We start from the raw sequence: 15640 nt of genomic DNA on the forward strand, positions 1-15640 counted from the left end.
TGGCCAATCGTTTCCAACCTGTAAAAAAACAACAAACATTTTGACAGAGTATATCAAAAAACCACTTCTACGTCAGTAAACACAACCAGCATTAATCATTAACATATAAGGAGCTCTGGATTATAAGGTGCATTGTTATTCTTTTAAAAATACAATTAAGGATTTTAAGTGCACCTTATAGGGCAGAAAATATGGTACTTTTAAAAAGTATTTATTTTATTTAATATTATTTTTTCTAATGTTGGTGCTTGTCAAATTTACAATAATCTAAGAAGACAAGTAAGAAGTAATTTAAGTAAGCAGTTGATTTAAGAGCTCTGCATAATCGTATAAATTAGAAAATGTTTTAGGTTTGAAGTTTGCACATCATGGTAAAATAAGTGTTTTATCTAATCATATTTAGACTTTTTTTTCTAAGAACCTTGGAATTTTTCTAACAGAAATTATCTATTCAACCAAACTGTGTTTTTTTTATATCACCATAGAAATGATAAAACTAACAAAAAATACCAAAAAATATGAATAAATGCAACCTAATCCAACTCTAACCCAATCATGTTTAACCTATTGCATGTTGTCATACAAAATGAATCGAGGCAGAGAGGTCTTTGCACTTCATGTTTCCCATGTTCCTGGGAGAACACCACAGGGGACTTGGCTCTACACCCCAAAGCAAATTCAGGCCATTATCTCCACAGGGGTTCAATAACCGAGGATTACAGGAAATTCACCTGTATTTCAAAGAGAAACAAGAATGACATTTTCTCTCTTGTAGTTAAGTGTCTTTGCATTAAACTGCAGCTGATTAATCGTAAAAAAACAAAACAAAACAAAAAAAAAAAACAAATAGTGGTGTTGTGTAAAAAGAGCATAGATTTAGTAATCCCTTTAAATAAGAAGGTCATCTAAACAAAAAAACATTTCTGTGCATTTGCACACATTCTTGAGCAAAAAATGCTTTCACTAAACCACTTCTACCAACATATGATTTAAGTTAAGTGAAACACAAAAACCGAGTCCTTCTGTGTGTCTGTGCTTGTGAGTTAGAGGTAGACGGTAATTAGTGGTGACTCAGGGCTTCCCTGACCATAATCCTTAGAACAATCTACACTCATACAGGTGTTTTCTTAATCCAGTTTTATACAAAAGATGAGAGGGGAGAGGAGCTTAAGGAACAAATAAAAAGAGGTACTGTTGTACTAAGAAGAGAAAGACCAAAGCTTTGCTGTATGTCAGATTTCACAGAACATATATTGTGGTTAAAATGTCTTGAAAAAATTCCAACAAACTTAAAAATGTAAACTTAATCAATGACCATGTGAGGGCATTTTACTCACTGTGACTTTTGTTAACCTTAAGAAAAAAAAAATAAAAAGCAGAACATATAAAAGCCATAACTATATTTCCAAATATAGTAAAATTATGTGAGCTCGGATAATCTCCAAGGTAATAGGGATTCTGTTCAATTTATGCATTTTTATAAAAACAAGACCATACCTCAGGCATGTCTTCTTAATATTATATTTTAATACTAATGCTACTAAGTTTATATTTTGTGAATCCAATTGCTTCTATTGAGGGAATCTCATTCTTCTATCCTCTGAATGATTTGCTGTCAACATAAATTGGATTGAATCTCACTGTAAATCCTAGTTAGCACTGCACTTAATGTAAGTTTCTGTTAGTTTAGTTGTTTAAAACTGACAAATCTAGTTTGGAAGTGAATGACATCAGAAAGAATGTCTTTTTATGTGTATTTAACCTTACGAAGTCTGAAAAAACATGTAAAGGAAAAAGTATCAACAAACTTTTTCTCCTATCTAAGCTGACAGATTTCCAAATAGTTGTTCACTCAGAGAGATTGGAAACCTGCGGTGACATGTCCAGTTTTATCCAACAGAATGTTTCAAACCCAGATGACTCAACCGTTTCTGACCTTAACAATGCAAACTGGCTTAAAAAGGCTCAACTGAGATTTTTCTTTTTCATCCTTATAAGAAAAGTTATAGAAAATATTTTGCTTTTGAAATTTTCCTTACAGTTCGTGAAAAAGATGGTTTTGATATTAAAATAGAAGCACTTAGAAAGAAATAAGCTTTAATTGATCATATGATTGGAACTTGTTTAGTTGGTTACTTAGTTGGAAGCCGCTGTTCCTGCATGCTCCAGCATTTATGAACATTTAAACTTAAATGTTTTGGACTATTAAACTGTACTAAGTTTAACAGAAATATTTGTTAAAATATAAATAAAATAGTTTAACTTGATAACAAGTGCAGCTTACATCACAGTAGCAAAAAAATATGGACATTTTGTTCCACCTCAGTCCTTAGAACATGCTATTGGAGTTTATTATAAGTAAGCCCAATATCAACTCAGCTGATTTTATTTAAAATAAATCTGCCTAGGCAATAATATTCAATAGTTTATCTAGTTCCATTTTTTCAGATTGAAACGTGCCTGTAAAATGGAACAAAACTTAAAAATGCTGCTCTAAAAATATATACTTTTTCCTATTATAGCTCTAAATCTAAAGGACACAATGAGAGTAACTTAACTAAAAAAAGACAGTTTTTCAAAAACAATGGATGATCTTTTATTTTTAGGAATCATTTGATAAGCATGTGGTGTTACGTACTGTTTTGGACTGCCTCTGTTTTTATTTTCACAGGGAAAAAAAAAGCGGATTTCTTTAAATGCTGCCATGTCACAGTTACACTTTTCAAATGTTGTAGTTGGGGGGTAATTCTCTCGCATTACATGCTCTTCAAGAGCGAGGAGGAGGTAAAAGGAGAGAAGAACACTCCAGATTCTTGCTTCATTCCTCCCAAACTTGTAATGGAGGTTTGATTAGCAAGCATGTAATGTACTTTACCCCCACAGCTTGAGGCAGACGGGGGGGAGGAGGGGGGGTGAAGAGGAGAGGGATGGAGGCAAGAGGTAAAGCAGGAAGGAGGAGGAGTGTATACAGGCTTCCCTCTCAGCAGGTACCCTCATCCCCCCTCACTCCGCTTCATCTTCTATGCTTTATTTCACCACTCCTTCAGAAGAAGATACAACGCCCCCCCCACCACCCCATGCTCTTAAACCTAACATCACCTCCTCTACACACTAAAGCCTGATGCCCTCTCCCCATCTCTTCCCCTCCTATTGCTGCACCATGCTGTGTAAGAGCTTGGTGTGGGTGGGGTAGGGTGAGGTCAGAGGTCACATGCAGGAAGAGTTTTTCTTTGGAAGTGCAGGGTGAGTCGTCGCCCCCTCGCCCCTTCCACCCCCCCACGCTAACAAGCAGCTTGTCTGCATGCAGGAAGTTGTTTGTGCACAGAAACAATGCAAGTTTGTTTGAGTCCAGCAGGGAAAAGTCGGCAGTGTTGACACTCAGCTGGTCGAAGGGTTAAAGGCTAAACAAAATGTTGAGGTAGCATCCACCAGTTTGTTGCTTTTACCAGCAGAAAGGAACCTAAACCAGGAGTCATCAGAAAAGGGGAAACAAAGTGTGCCCTCATCTGAGGTGTGAGCATGTGCGTTTGTTAGTATCCACCTGCTTCACTGCCTGCAGAAAAAGTGTAAATATTTCTTTACTCCTGAGATTTTTTACAAAATTTGTCTGAAACTAGCCAAATTCACACATTTTACAAGTAAAACTAACTTTCAAAATAGAGCAACTCTAAATGTCTCAAAGTTTACACAGCAGAAAAAAGTTTTCTTAACTTTTTAGTAAAGAGTTTTAGTATTCAAAGACCTACTTCAATGAAAACCGTGTTTTTTTGTGTTTTTAACATGTTCTAGTTACATTTTTCTCACGATGAAGGGTATATGTAAAGATAATTCTGCTTAAAATTTTATTTCTGAGTATTTATTTATTCAAATGATTGTGAATCAAAAGCAGACAAAAAAATGCAGTTTGTAAAAGCTTGTAGCTGTGACGTAGAAACTACAATTGGCTAGCGCTGCTCCGCTCCACTCTGATGCATCCACTTGTAGATTCTTTTTTCTTGCCTTAGCTGACATTTGGATCAAAATTGCTTGGCTGTTGCTGCACCAGTAATGTCAGGTTGGGTTTGGGCTGTAAGTTTGCAGGAGAGTTTAAACAGACGGATGACGGGAAATGTAAGAGGCACAAACATTCCCAGCCACAACTCAGAGGTGAATTTCTAATGAACTTCAGCCACTCTGCATCAACTATGTCCTACAGCATGGCATATACTTTTTTATTTTGGCTGAAAAGATCATTATCATAATTAAAGGACCACTGGGAACAATTTTACAACAGATCAAAAGATGACTAGAGAGGGACATTAACTTGGTGAAAACTTATGTTACTATAGAAAGCATATGAAATGAAAAAGGTAAAACATTAAAACAAAAATATATTTCAGAATTTTTTTTTTCAATTACTCTTGAATTAAAAAATAAATTAAAACTAATTAAAAACTGAACAGTTTAGCCAAAGATGGAGATCCCCGTCCCCTGTTTGTCTTCCACCGCCCCAGATCAGGGCTTCTTCTTCCCCCTCTGCCTCGCTGTGCTGTCGGCTCAGGGTGTGAGCAGAACGACATTAATGTGTGGAGACACCTGACAAGCCCGCTGGCCTTTGGGGCTCAGCCTAATCACTCTAGACCCGAACCCATCGGGAATTAAACCTGCAAAACCAAACAGTCACTGTGGGAGCCGGCTGGCATCTGCTGGAGCCGAGGGAGCGAGGTTGTTATAAACGACCTGTCAGTGGCAACGCGTTGTTTGAAAAAGACAGCGTACAAAATGAAATCCAAACTTCAAATCTACAGTTGTTCCCAGCAGGGGGCTCAATGCAGGCCTTTTAATTCATAACGGAGCCTGTCAGGAGGTCACAGCAGAATCCTGCACAGATGCTCCAACATTTTTATTGACGTTTCATTTCAAAAGCCAATGCTTGTGATAAAGACAGCACAGAGCTCAGATTTCAGTCCGTGTCTTGTATTTTAACTGGCATTAAAAGCAATTTTCCACCATATTTTCCCTAACTTTAAAATTAATGAGGATTTTCCAGTATTTAGAGTACAGTAGCCTGTTAACTCCAGTATCTGTTAAACCACGCAGGGCCCCTCTCCTCTCACTCCCTCTCTCTTCAGATGCCCTCATTAATTTTAGATTGGCTCTAAATGAGTCTCCTTCATCGCGCTCGAGGTTTTCTAAATTAGATTCATTTAAATTTAAATTGTGAAAACAGGGGCTCTTAATGAGAGAATCGTTATTTTTGGGGGGTTATTCCAGATTGGGTGATAGTTTAGCAGCTCAGTGCTGTAAGCACTTAAGCCACAAGACAAGAGGACCACTTTATTTCTATTTTTTATGCATGTTTTTAGATTAAAACGGTGTTTCTAAAATAATTATTTTTAAATACAATTTTTTGTCAAATTTTTAAGTTTAAAAAGAATGTATTAAAAATACAAGTATCCTACGTAAAAACAGAAGCACCTCCTGTTTTTACATTTGTTAACACCTAATTAAACACTCTTAAAACTAACGTGTCACTTTCAACACATCCGTGTTGTTTTCAGCACCACATGTGCCAAAGGTGCATCATAAGATTCACGTGTTGACCTTACAGGTGCCTCCATCGACACATGATGCTCCAGCAAAGCAGCAAGACGCCGCTCTGGCTTAAGAGAAAAAAAAAAAAAAAAGCCCCAAAATCACAACGTTTTACAGCTGAACGTCTCCTTACAAGGCTTCTTACAGCTCCCGGGGTCCTGTAGCAACCCCCAACTTCTCCCCACCAGGAATTTGACTGTTAGGAATCTAAGTGCCAGGCGTTTAAAACCTGAGGAATGCTATTGTTCTGGTCACAGCTGCACCAGCGCTGGTCTGGCTACTGCTGCCGCTGAGTGCGTGGGGAGGGTGGGAGGATGGGGAGGATGAGGAGGACGAGGAGGACGAGGAGGAAGGAGGGCGGGAGGAAAAGAAGGTGTGAAAAAGGCAACTTTTACGCGTTTCTAGCACTCTGCGGTCTCATCACAAAGCAGCGCATACTTGACAGCAAGTTGACACATTCCTCAGCCCTGGAAGTTTGCAGAGGTTTCTCCTCCCCCCTCTACTGCAGCACGGATTCTGGAAGTATTTTCCTCCACCAAGACATATACATAGACAGCATATGCTCATTTCCTCAAATTATTATTATTTTTTTACAGATTTAACCAAAAAAGGACAGTGAGAGACAAAAACAAAACTGGATTGTGTAACTATTTGAAAGTGTACTAATATATTGATCCTTCCATCAAGGGGATACATTATATTGATTTGAAACATAAAATAAACATTTAAAAGAGGGCATCCAATTGAGTCAAGGAAATAAACCATAATTATATCTGTCAGGGATGGTGGTGGGGAAGGACTCAAAACACAAGAGGCGAGAATTGTTGCTGGAAACATAAACATTTAGAAAATAAACTCAAACATGACAAAACCAGAGCAGATGACCTGACAATAAGAAACTGAAAACCACTTAAATCCACTGAGGTTGATTAACTTGACATGGTGAGACTGACAGAAAACAGAAGATGACAAAACTGAAACACTGAATCATGACAATATCTTAACAGTTTACAGCCGTGGGTTCTTGTACACGTTTTTAGCACTTTCAACATGCAGGGAATGGCTTCTTTTTTCTTTTTCTGTTTACTATGGTGCATGTCCTCCACCTACAGTTGGAAGAAGTTTGGTGCAAAATGTCAAAACAGTGCAAATCTCGTGAATCTTTCACAGCTCTATTCCAATTTTGGACAGCCTTGACGATATATAATTCTGGCCAGGCACATAGTGCGAGGATTAATCTCTCCTTCATGATCAATGTTCAGTCCGTTGGCTCATTCATGAATGAAAAGGGACGCCATCCATACACCACTACCAGATCCAAGTCCCTGATTGGTTTAACTTTAACGGATGTTCAATGGTCATCCGTTTTGTGACAAGAAAACAATCACAAACGGTTTCGTAGCGAGTCGTGAATGTGAGAATTCTGAATTCCAAAATGCTTATTTACAGAGACTTTTCATTGGAAGTGGTCACTTGAACGCGAAGTTTCTGAAGGCGGTGTGAACAAAGCTTGATACAGACAGGTAGAAAAGTCTAGAAAAGTCTGAAAGTTGTTCTTGCAGAATACATTGAAAATAAAACAGACAGTGCTGTGCTAAAACCTGTTTGAACATATTATTGCAGTGGTTGTCTCAATTTCATAGCCCCCAATCAACAGTTCTTTACGTTTTATTACTCTTAATTAGAGTTTCTAAACTTGAAACTGGTTCACATCCAATAAAAGTAAAGTGCTGACACACTTTCATCCATATCTTATATTCTAAACAGAGAATTTGATCACTTTAGGATGCAGAGGCAGCATAAACATGGAACCTCGTGCACAAATCAACATTGGTGTCATGAGGCCTAAAGCTGAGTATGTGGATCTGTAAAGGGTTCCCCCCTCCCTATGTCATCTCATAAATCTCTCCTTTATGACACACACACACATGAGAGGAAGCAGGAGCAACAGTAGCGGGGTGGCAGAGCTTCGTTCCCTCTCTCTTTAGTAATTACCATCCAGCTGCTTGTTGGAACAATGGCTGGCTCTCCTCCAGGCGGCTGACTTCATACACTCTGTGCCACGCTCAATTCGGAGCGCAGCAGAGGCTGGGCATGACTGGCACCCTCCAAGGCATCGCTGTCCCTCTCTACGGGATTTCCAAAGTGTGTGTATGTTTGTGTCATCTGTTTGTGTTTATGAGGATGTGTGCCTACCAGATCCCATTTTCCATCCAGTTGCTGCATCACTGGGGGCTCCTGGCTGCGTTTTTGCTCCCCTGTTACATCACTGAAAGAGAAAATCAAACAAAGACCAATAAATGCAAATTGAGACTCTAACAGGTGCAGTTCTCTGAAATGTCAGAATTAGATTTTTTTTCCAAGCATATTAAAGCACATTTCGTAGCGTGAGGCTGACACAAGAACAATAGGCGAAGTTCAGATTGGCATGATTAAAAAAAAAAAAGAAAGAAAAAAAAAAACCCAATCCTCGATTGGCTTTATCAAATATTTTGACTCCTGAAGCACCAGTTTCTTTTTTGCCACACTATATCAGGTTACCACGGTGATAGGCGAGGCAGCATCCTGTTCTGCTTGATTATTAGGCTTTTGTGAACCATATGACGTATCCATTATCTGATCTAAAAAGTGATGGACACCTCTCTGTAAACTTTTTGCTAAGTAACTGGTAAACTTTTGAGGGTTTAATTAAAAATTCTAATTGTGTTTATTTGCTTCTATTTATGTTAGATTCACAGAGGAAGCAAACGGTAATACTTTTTTACAGGAAAAAAAACAAAAAAACAAAACCAGAAACAAACGTTTGCAGAAATCTGCTGCTGATTCCAAACAGCTATTCTTGTGAAAATTCTGCTATTTTTAAATCTTTATTTATTTTTTAAGCACAATTTTAGTGTATAGCACAAGTATGTCTTACTGCTTTTTTAAATTGGGTGTTTTGATGGAACAAATAAAGAGTGAGCTTATGGGAGAAAGATTTATGAAATACTCATCCTTGGTAAAAAGCTGTCGAGACTGAAAAGATCAAGAGTTCAGTGAATCCTTGTACATCCACAATAGCTCCCAGTGTTTCCTGATCCAAGGTCGTGTTTCCAGGCAACCAGTACAGTACAGAGCAAAGAGCTTCAAAACTTTTTTCACCTTTTGCTCTGCAGTCTTCTTACTAAAAAAAAGTTAGTGAAAAAAGTGAAATGAGTGTGAACCAGCAGTGGACATATAGGAAAAGATCTCTCCCTTTACATTGGCTAAAGGAAACAGACTTCACACTCATTAATTCATTTGAACAAAACCATGTTAACAAACACACTCTACCATCACCATCATCCACCAAACAACTTCTACGTTTGCTCAGTTGTGTTCAAGAACGACTTCTTCTTCCTTTAGTACAATGAGGACCTGTTTGGACCAGCATGTCCAGTTCCACTGAGCGGCCCCATCACCAAAAAGCGCAACACTCACCAGTATATGCACACAGACATATATGTGTGCGCACATACGCACACACTAAGTCCAGCTCTGGTTTTATACAGTGAGGCATTGAAGAACTGAGACAAACAGCAGTTTGACTGAGATTTGCTGCAACTTCATTAGAACTGTCTTGCTACTGAGAAACACTGTCCAGCTGATGTGGGGGGATCATTTTGTGACATAAACTGAACAAAGTTTTAATCAACTTCATTTACATTCACGTTTGTTTTCTCTTTCAGAATAAATGTCTTTGGGAAAGTTAGGGGTACAATGGACACAGAATTCCTAAAAACACAGCTTTTATGGATAACTTTTCCAGAAAACACTAGCTTAGTACGTAAAACTTCAAAGTGATGCTAAACAGGAAAAAAAATGAATGAAAAAGAAACCATATATAGGATAATTTGACTCTGTAATCATATTCTAATATGGACCTGCTTCTTAGGAGAGTAATACAAAAGGATGAAAAAATCTCTATTCTGCACTAACATAACAAATATTTTTATTTCTGATCTCATTTTGTTGGTGCTGTCTGCGTTTTTGGGTCCTTGAGATCTCACAAGCTGTTATCCAAACCCATTACCATATTCACATTTATATCTGCAGTCACAGTATATTCATATGAAGTACGCCACAAAAACAGAAACGTTATCCCCCATTTGCAAGGCACGCGGGCGAGGCCCGTGCACCGTGGCAGAGGGCCAGGCCAATGCAAACAGAGGTGTGTTTCTGATTTGACTGCTCTGTCTTTGCTGTAACACAACTGATGCAGACACACAATGAAATGCTAAAGACATGGCTGTACTTCTAAAGTGTGTCTTCATTCTAAATGTCGATTCTAAAACTTCAGAAAAAGTGATAGAATGTTTATCTATAATTGGTTCCGCCCCTCTAAAAAGAGTTTACTTCGTTTTTATTCTATTAACCTAATGACCACAGTGATTTCATGAGTGTAGTTTTTGTATGCAAGTAAGCACATAAGCATGACTGCGCCTCCTGACCCATCAACGCAAATGCATGCGTGTTCATTTCGTTTCTATGCATGAAAGCTTGTGTTCACATGTGCGCATGTTTCAACGGCCGGCGAGCCCCAGAGATGGGCCCCCCACAGCTTCCAGCAGAATTGTGGGTAGCTGGGAACGGGGGTTTGGATTCTGGCTTTGTTTGTCTCCGTGTGCTGACATCACTGTGCTGATTGCACCAAATCCCTGTCCTACTGCACACAGCACTTTCTATACAAAAAAACCAAAGCACACACACACCCAGAACCACATGGTACAAGTAATGCCAACTAGGCCAAAAAAAAAAAAAAAAAAAAAAGAGCTGTCTCTTTTGAGCACACATGCAAACATCGATGAGTACTGGAGGTAGAAAGGTATTTGACAATATTTTGTCATTTTTAAAACTTTTTAAACTGATTACACAACTCCTTACCTTTTAAAATTAAAATAAAGACTCACATCTTAGTTCATATTTGGACGTCCATTAAAAAAAAGCAACAACAGTCCAAATCACTGTTTAAAACACACAAATATTAGTGTGTGTATACATACACACACCAGAGTGGTTCAGGCTATTCGCCCACACTTTAGTACATATTAATTAGTTCTCTGTCCTCAGATCTAAAGTTTTGCCATAAATACTGTCGTCCCTCAAGTATGAGTGTGTTTGCTCATAAGCTTAGCTATCTGACTGTGCCTTTGCATAGCCTGGTTAAATATTAACTGAGAGCCTTTCTTTTCCCCTCAAGGGCTGCCTTTGGTATGTATGCAGCCCTGAAGCAGGCGGGGGGAGTCAGGCAATCGTGTTGACGACACTTCCTACCAGCTTTAAGGAAATAGTTGTTTTGCCAATGCCTTTTTGCCTCAAATGTTTACTTTATTTGTTGAGTGCAAATAGATAAAGTCTAGCTTTGGCCTCTTAGCACATGATGTTGAGAGTTTTTAAGGTGGTCTGAAGCTGTTGTTCCTTCAAACCACCTTAAATTTTCTCAAATAGAATGAAAACATACTGTAAAAAGGTGTGCTAAATAAGCTGCATTACCATAAATGTAGTGAAACATTGGCTGCTTCATTTTTGTGGGTATGGATACAGCTTTCACTTTGGGGACCCTTGAGTATAACAGCTTCTCGCCAGGCAGTTTTTACTGTCAACGCTGAGTGGAATAGTTCTTTCCTGAGCCTCTCATCCTCCTTTATGCCCTTTTTTGTGTTTGTACTGTTTTGAGCACAAACAGATCCAGAAACACACAGACATTCCAAGACAAACACACACTGCATAGACGTACACAAACCTTACACACATCCAAGCTCTGCCGAGGGCCCTGAAAAACGGTTGGGATGGACCCAGCACTCAGAGTCACTTAGAGCCAATCAAAGCTGATGATAGCTCAGCCATTCACACCATCCATCCTCTGCTTCTCTTTTCCTCTCTCCCAAAGAAAACTCGCTTTTGGGGATTTCCTCAGGTGCCTGCCACTATTTATGTGTCAGTGACTCGAGGATGTTAAATGAATCAATAAAACCATGATGATGAAACATTGGCTCTGCTATCCTGATACTGAACTGGGAAAAGGAAAAAGAACCATCATGTAGGATGCTGGTTCTTCAATGAAAGCAAACACACTGAAGCTGCATGAGAAGCTTTCTCTTCAATTCTTGTGGATGTAGTGATTCAAAAACAGTTGATGAATGTTTACAAAAAAATGTTATGTTGACCAAACTGTCTTTTATCACTTTAAGAAGATTAAAGTGCTACTTTAAACTTTAGTGCTATTTTAATGTCCTTTAAGAGATAAAAACAAACATTTTTCCATTTTAAACTTTGGATAACCACAAAGTCCTTATTTTATCCTAATATAAAAGACATGAAGTTGGTATAGAACGGACAAGGAGGGGCAGCTAGCTAATAGCTAGGTAGTTATTATTCTCTTTACTTTTTTTTCTTGAGATTAACAAGTCTTAGTATTCATTTTACAAGTATACCCATTTTTTTCCTTTTGTGTATTTTCTTGGGGTCTTAGACTATCCCAATGCGTTTCCAAGATTTCAAAACAATATCAAAAACATGTTTTTTTAACCTACTCACACCCATGTTCTTACACTATGATGCTGAGGGAGAAATTGCTGAGTTCTTGTTTAGTTTAATGTTATTTTTAGTGAGAGAAGCCTCTTTTTCCTCCTTAGCTTAGTCAGTACCTGTGATGCACATTTTGTATCTACAGCTGCCTTCATTCTCAGCGATACTCAGACCACATCCTTCAACATTTGAAAACGTTTTAATAAACTTTTAATGGCCACTCCGAGTCCACACCCCATCCTCGGTGAGTTGCAGCTTTTTTCTCACACACACTCACACACACACACACCCCTGTCAGGGCTAACTAAGCACTGTGGCAAGCGGGGCAGCATTTGGATTGGCTGGACAGGGGTTGCTGGGGGTGACGGCGGATTTGGGAGACCACCTGCTGAGCCTCAGCCGCCAACTGACTGAAAACATTTACATCAGAAACCACCCAAGATAGAGTGAAAAAATAGAGTGAAATAAACAAAATTACAAGTCATGAAAAGAAATAGTCATTTTATGAACATGAAGGATTCATCACTCTTGTAAATGAGTTTAATGTAGTCGATTCAGCTTTCCAGTTACGATAAATGTATTTTTGACACAACTTGTGAGTGGATACAGAAAGTTGCTTCACAGACTTGAGCTTTACAGCCTGCCCACCCACTTGTACCTCACAACTCATCACACAGAGAGAGGGCTGCACCTGGAGTGACAGAATGGTGGCAGTGGAGGACCTCTGTGTGTGCTGTGTGAGCCACAGTCGTCTGGGAGTGATGGGTTAAAACCTCAACCCAGCACTGCCAGGGTTGAAGGTGTGAGTCTGCACACTGTCTGTGTTGTTTTGTGTGCAGGGAAAGTTTGGCCCGCATTCAAGACAACAACAAAGTTTCATTGACAACAGCACAGAACTTTGGTAACCGTTGGGCTTTGGCAGAAAGACAATTAAAGGCTGTTTTTACAGGATGTTTGTGCAGATCTGGTTCTGGACAAGATCCTCTGATTTACTGAAGATGATTAGACACTGAGGCAGTTGAGTTCAAATCACTAATTTAAAATCATTAACATTAAACTAAATCATTGCAACGTCATATTGTTGTCAACTTGTTTTTCAAAATATTTTAAAATGCAAAAAGAGAAAAAATGATTAATCATAGAACAAAATGTAGGTGAAAACTTAAAAAACACATTAAACATTTTTTAAATTTATTTTAGGATATAAATTCACACATTTAGGTAAATCAAAAACTCACGTATAGTTAAACCAACCCTCTTTACGTTACTCTGCATGGTGTCAGTGATTTACCCCACAATAACTAGCTTAAAGATCTAAATGTCTTTTCTTTTTTTGCAGATCAGCTCAATTCTATTGCCATAAATAAGCATTTGTTGAAGCGTACGCCTACTCATCACCACTTAAAAGGAATTGGAAATATTAGGGTTACTGAAGTGTTAAAAATCTAAATTCAACAATGCTGGATATGGTTTATAATCAGCTTAATTTCAATCCCAGAATTGAAAAAAAAAAAAAAGTTCTGCCCCCACAACAACTGTTCCAGCAGCACAGCTTTGCCATGGCCCTTGGCCCTCCAAGAACACCAATTCCCCCTTCTGATCCCCTAAAAAGGGCCGGGCCCTGTATGGGGGTCTCCTCAGCACCCCTACTCCATCAGTTGGTGTGCATGTGTGTGTGTGTGTGGTTGGGTTGGGTTGGGGGGGTGTTCACTCTGACCCACAAACTGACCTCCTCAAACTTCAAACTGAATACTTGTGGCAGTTACCACGACGACAGAGCTTTTCCAAGCCTTATCCTACTTACTGAGACGAGACGAGGAGCGAGGAAGAGGAGGAGGTGGGAGGAAGGAGAGCGGAGCAGGAGCTAAAGCAAAGAAAGAGGAGATGGAGAGAGGGACCGGTGTGTGCTGGTGGGGAGGGAGGGAGGGAGGGAGGCAGGGGGGAGGGCAGCAGGCAGGCAGAAAGCGAGAGTTGCTGCTGTTGCATCTCTGTGTTTTGCATGAGTAGACAGTTTACTGGGAGATTATTCACAGTCTGGTATTTAGCCTTATTAGGCCACTGCTCCCAGTAAAAACATTCACTCTATGAAAGTTTTCTTTTTCATATGCAGCTAAATATGATTTCTAGTTAGATATTTTGAAAAGAAAAGGTCAGAGTTACAAAAAAGTAAGTCAAACTATTATTTTTAACAACATTTGCTACCATTTCAACTCTGCTTGCTAAAAAATAAAAATGGTCTTTTTTACATATATAAAAAACATATATAAAACACAAACATTTAACATTTTTAAGGACATTTGGGTCATTTAGAGGACATTTTACCTTAAATCCATTATGTTTCAAATAATCCTCATTGAAAATACTGAAATATGTAGTTTTTTTGATTCAATTTACTTTTCTTGAGACCAAATCTGCAAAAACTAAAATAAAATCATGGTAAATGGTCACAGACAGTCAGAGATCCATTCAACCAGTCACATTCACACGCTGATGGAGGCTCCGCTGCCGAACACTGGCACCAACCTTCCACCAGAGGCATTGTGGGGTTCGGTGTCTTGCCCAAGGGCACTTCGACACATGGACGGGCAAGGCTGAAATTAAACCCGCAATCTTCCAATCAGGAGTCGACCACCCAAGCACTCAACCATGACCACCCCATTTGTGAAAATAGTTTTTAAACATACTAAACAAGTCTGGAATTCCTCCTAAAATGCAATTTCCTCCCTTAATTTCCCAATGAAATCCTAATTTAAACAGTTAAAAATACATGTTAAGTTTTTTGGGTTTTTTTTGTATTCATTGTTTTCGTTTGGGTCTTTTGTAGCAGTGGGGACATTTGTTCAAAAAACTAAATATTTCAAATGATAATTGTTGTTCACGGAACGTGTGTCCCACAGCATGTACCTTTTTAGCTTGATAGAAGAAGAATATAACAGGAAGTCACACTATACTTCACAATATACTTAGAATTGCATGGGGTTGACTGAGACTCTAAATCTAGGCTGTCACATATATAATCTAAGTAAAACATTTTTCTTTCTTATCTTAGTATTCCTGAAATAAAATTAGTATTTGCACAAATTTGGAACCATGTAATAATGTTAACAAGGTTCCACCAAGTTTTGTAATCATTAAGTATATAATGTAATAAAAAATTGCACAATTGGTCTGTAAGCTGAGCTAATCAAACCTTTAACAGTATATTGCCTATTATTGATAAATTAGAAGGAGAAATTTTGAAAATGTAAGGTTTACTTTTCATGAATTTTGAAGCTTAAATGTTTTCCAGATCTGGAATGACCATTGTTCCAATTCAATGGATAAAAAAATATGCAGTAATTTATAGAATGAAGCTGTGAATGTGTAAAACGAACACAATTTGGCCTTTTAACAGAATCAAAGTATAATTTGTGATAACAGCAGCTTTCTGTTGAAGTAACATTTTAAACTCCTCAAGTTTAATTAAATTTCCAAATCTTTACAGATATAAATATTGAGCTGTTTTAGGTGGAATAAGAAC

At 38.4% G+C, this 15640-nt stretch overlaps 1 long non-coding RNA gene across 1 annotated transcript in view; it reads right to left on the reverse strand.

Annotated features, from left to right (window-relative positions):
• Positions 1–15640, reverse strand: part of LOC112150501 — a 78634-nt gene that overhangs the window by 8940 nt on the left and 54054 nt on the right. Inside the window, exon 3 of the long non-coding RNA XR_002919969.2 lies at positions 7771–7843. This is a non-coding gene — a long non-coding RNA (uncharacterized LOC112150501). The remainder of the gene's footprint in view (positions 1–7770; positions 7844–15640) is intronic.

This window comes from Oryzias melastigma, linkage group LG4, assembly GCF_002922805.2.
Source record: "Oryzias melastigma strain HK-1 linkage group LG4, ASM292280v2, whole genome shotgun sequence".
Taxonomy (NCBI): Eukaryota; Metazoa; Chordata; class Actinopteri; order Beloniformes; family Adrianichthyidae; genus Oryzias; species Oryzias melastigma.